This window comes from Vicia villosa, linkage group LG4 (assembly GCF_029867415.1).
Source record: "Vicia villosa cultivar HV-30 ecotype Madison, WI linkage group LG4, Vvil1.0, whole genome shotgun sequence".
Lineage (NCBI taxonomy): Eukaryota > Viridiplantae > Streptophyta > Magnoliopsida > Fabales > Fabaceae > Vicia > Vicia villosa.
In genome coordinates, this window is record NC_081183.1 from 16,567,546 (window position 1) to 16,572,508 (window position 4,963).

The window sequence follows — 4,963 nt, forward strand, 5'->3', positions numbered from 1 at the left end:
TCACAACATCATCATGTTTTGGTATATCACGACAAACACACATTAAGTCAATTCACATTAGTCTCATAATTCTCTATAATTAGTTGTTTATTTAACTCACTAATCCACCATCAACTAACCAAAATTATTCACCTAATATTCTCTAATTAATCGGTTACATCCTGCGTCACTACCGGTTATCTAACTTCCGGTTAAATCCTTAATATTCACGACTTTACGGATTTTCGGGTTATACTCCCAAGTCACTAAAACACCGCTCAACCGGTTAATTCGGATACAATTCTATTCTTTACCGATTATCCGATTCGTTCGGTTAAATACTCAAGATATCGTAATTTACCGATAAACCAAATAGTTAATCTAAGTTCAAGTCTATTCCAATTAAATAGGCTTATTGAAAATTAATTCAACCATTTATTTAATCGACTGATTTAATATCACAATTTCAACAAAATAACACCACCATGTTAATGTAACTTAGCTACCACGTCAATTTTCATCAAATTCCAGACAACTAATTATACCGCTTAATTCGGCTATGTCGATCAAACGGGGCTGTTTTGCATTTTAATAGTCCTATAACTACTTCTGTTCACAATCCCTATCCTAGTGTTTCTAATATATCTCACTCCAAAATCACATTTCCTTAAGTCACATTAAACAATTATGGTAACAGGCACATGAGAAAAGCATAAATCAGAACAAAGTAACGTAACAGTAGAAACGAAAATATCATGCCACTCGTCAATGCATAGTAGGAGTGCACGTGTGTGGCTGCCGTCTGTCATTCACCAGGGAGTGTCTTCGAAACTAGTCACCACATTTAATGATAGCAACCAACAGAATCATACAACCATTAGCACGAACAACAAAAAACAGTAACGGCAGAGTCACAGAATTTCATAGGTTTTCAATTTTCGGAAAACAAATTAACATGAAAATTTCAAACATCAATAATAAACAGATTCAGCACAGCAAATGCAATAAATTTACACACTCAATTCCCCACGTACAATTGTTCATAAGCCCCATTATAAGAAGAGAACCTCACCCTTACCTTATTCAATTTGAAGCAACTTGATGGGTCTCTGATTGCACTTCCGATTTAGCACCATAGATGGAAATCTCCAAACTCATTCCTCTTCTCCAAGGCTTGCCTCTTTCTCTTTAAATTATGTTCTCTCCAAAATGACAAACTACACTTCTCATTCTCTAAAACCCTAATTTATCACTTGCAATTGGGCTTAGTCTTTCACTTCTTTTTTATTATTCTTCACAATTTAATTTAGGCCCAATAAGATAATAATCTGAAATAACCAATACATCACTTAATAGTATCCCGTCGATATAATAATTCACTTGCCAACATAATCACTTATTCGCCAATGTCTCATATTTCCGGTCTAATCTTAATTACTCAGAAAATTCCCAAAACTTCAAATATTATTCCAATAATATTTCTAATATTGAAAATATCAAAATTCTTTATTAAATATCAATCCGCTATCCCGAACTAATACCGACTAAATCGTCCCAAAATACGAAAATTTCACTAAACACTTCAAACGTCTAGATTAAGCAAATAATCGAATTTCCGGGCGTTACACATGTAATATATGTTATATGTATATTTTATTTTTATTTAAAACCAAAATTGTGTGAAATAGTTATAATATATGTTTATTAAAAGAATAATAATTTTTTTAAAAATATAATAATATATATATTTTAAATAGAATATATGGTTAATATATGTATTATAGTATATGATATAGATTTGTAATATGTTTATATAAATAAAATATAATTAAAAATAAAATATATGATTATTATATATAATATATGTTATATGCATATTTTATTTTTATTTAAAAACAAATTTGTGAGTAATAGTGATAATATATGTTTATTAAAAGAGTAATAGTTTTAAAAAAAAACATAATAATATATTTTTTATAATAAAATATATGGTTATTATATATATTATAGTATATGTTATTTGTTTGTAATATGTTTATATAAATAAAATATAATTAAAATTAGAATGTATGGTTATTATATGTAATATATATTATATTTATATTTTATTTTTATTTAAAAACAAAATTGTGTGTGTAATGGTTATAATATATGTTTATTAAAATAATAATAGTTTTTTTAAAAACAGAATAATATATTTTAAAATATAATATATGATTATTATATGTATTATAATATATGTTATATGTTTTTAATATGTTTGTTTTATATGTTGTAAGTACATTTTATTTTTTAAAATAAAATAAAATTGTATGTAATATGTTATATGTTTGTAATATGTTTGTTTTAAAATATAACATATTGTTATTTATTAAAAACATAAAATATTATATGTTTGTCTTTAAAATAGTATGAAATTTATTTGTAGTTAATATATTAAGAATAGTCATAAATGTGCAATATGAAATATCATCGGTACTATCGTAGTTGAATGTACGATAGGTTGTATTCTGGTAGACGTGGACTTAAACTCAATTTAGAGGAAGAAGTTAATGAAGGATAGAAAAACACTTAGAAAGGGAGGGTTTGAATAAGTGTAGTCTAAAAACTTGAACGATAAAAACAAATTGCACAGTTATTTTTATCCTGGTTCGTTGTTAACTAAACTACTCCAGTCCACCCCCTTGGAGTGATTTACCTCACCTGAGGATTTAATCCACTAATCTCAACAGATTACAATGGTTTTCCACTTAGTCCGCGACTATGTCTTCTAGAGTATCCTGATCACTACCTGATCACTCCAGGAACAATTGCTTAGACACAAGCTAAGACTTTCTAGAGTATCCTGACCACCACGTGATCACTCTAGTTACAACTGCTTAGACACAAGCTAAGACTTCCTAGAGTATCCTGATCACACTTGATCACTCTAGTTACTTACAAATTAATGTAATCAATTCTAAGAGTATTACAATGCTTCTGAAAAGCTATAATCACAACAGTGATATTTCTCTTAAAGTTTAAGCTTAATCTCACTAATATATTACAACAGCAATGTAGTGAGCTTTGATGAAGATGAAGTTTGTGAACTTTGATTTGAACAGTGTTTCAGCAAGTTTGTATTCATAGAATTCGTCAGAATCGGTAACCTTGCTTCTCATCAGAACTTCATATTTATAGGCACTTGAGAAGATGACCGTTGGGAGCATTTAATGCTTTGCGTATTTCGTACAGCGTTGCATTTAATGTTTCACTCTTTTGTCAACTACCTCGAGCCTTGTTTACGCTGTGTCTACTGACGTTGCCTTTAATAGCTTCTAACGTTCCTTTTGTCAGTCAGCGTAGCCTGCCATCTTGTACTTGCTTCTGATCTGATGTTTGTGTATACAACGTTTGAATATCATCAGAGTCAAACAGCTTGGTGCAGAGCATCTTCTTGTCTTCTGACCTTGAAGTGCTTCTGAGCGTGATACCATGAGAACTTCATTGCTTCTGCTTCTGAACTCAAGTTCTTCTGATGCTTCCATAGACCCATGTTCTGATTCTGCTTTGACCATCTTTTGATGTCTTGCCAGACCATGTTCTGATGTTGCATGCTGAACCTTCTGAGTCAAAGCTTCTGAGCGCTGATTTGTGCATACTCTTTATATCTTTCCTGAAAGGGAAATTGCAATGTATTAGAGTACCACATAATCTCATCCAAAATTCATATCCTTGTTATCATCAAAACTAAGAATATTGATCAGAACAAATCTTGTTCTAACAATCTCCCCCTTTTTGATGATGACAAAAACATATATAAATGATATGAATTTGCGATCAGAAAGAGCAGACGTCTAAAGACAATTACACAGCTAAAGCATAAGCATGTGAATATGTCTCCCCCTGAGATTTATAATCTCCCCCTGAGATAGATAATCTCCCCCTGAAATAAATACTAGAAGAATTTTAATAATAAAAGACTTCCCTGAGTATTTCAGTAGAGACGTTCACATATGCTTGATCTTCAGAACATTCATGACTTCTGATTCTTGCTTCCATAGGACAGCTTCAGAACTTTGAATTTCTTTAGATCCTCAGAACATTCACAGCTTCTGATTCTTGCTTCCATCGGACAGCTTCAGAACTTGAAGTTCTTTGATCTTCAGAACATTCACAACTTCTGATTCTTGCTTCCATCGGACAGCTTCAGAGCTTGAATTTCTTTGATCTTCAGAACATTCACAGCTTCTGATTCTGGCTTCCATCAGGACAGCTTCAGAGCTTGAATTTCTTCTTACATCATTTCATGCTAGATTGTATCAGAACATTGTTGAATGTACCAGAGCATCATCAGAGCATCTCTACATCCTGAAATGTTACAGAACAAAACTAAACGACAAAAGTCAGCATGAATGAGTCAGAACATAGAATATGCTTCAGAACACATAATATGTATCAGAGCCACATAATATGTATCAGAACAAATGGACATAATGTTTCAGAGCATATTCTATCATCAGAATATCTGAACATTCTTCCTTCTTGCTTCTTGCTTCTGATTCTGAAGCTTCATAGCACTCAGCTTGCTTCAAGAATCCAAGAGCTTGATTCTTTAGACTTGCTTCTCCTTGAAGAGGATCTTCAATTCCTGCAACAACAAAACTTAAAGCATAGAACTTTGCAAGTTCTGTTAAAAAATGTGGGGCCTTTTTACTCAGTAACTGATAATATTAATCAGATCATTTATCACATTTTCTCCCCCTTTTTGTCATAACATCAAAAACATAAAAGATTCAGATGAAAAACAAAAGACAGTAGGAATGAAACAAAATTAAAGTTTTTCATTGATTTGAAGGAGAAAGTACAGAAAAAAAATGCAGAACAAGCAGATGCAACAAGGAAAGAAAACTACAACGACCAAAGACTAAGACCCTAGCCTAGACAAAATCTGCGCCAGTATGTCATGAATCTCGTCAGTGCTTGCAGTTTGCCTTGCCATGAA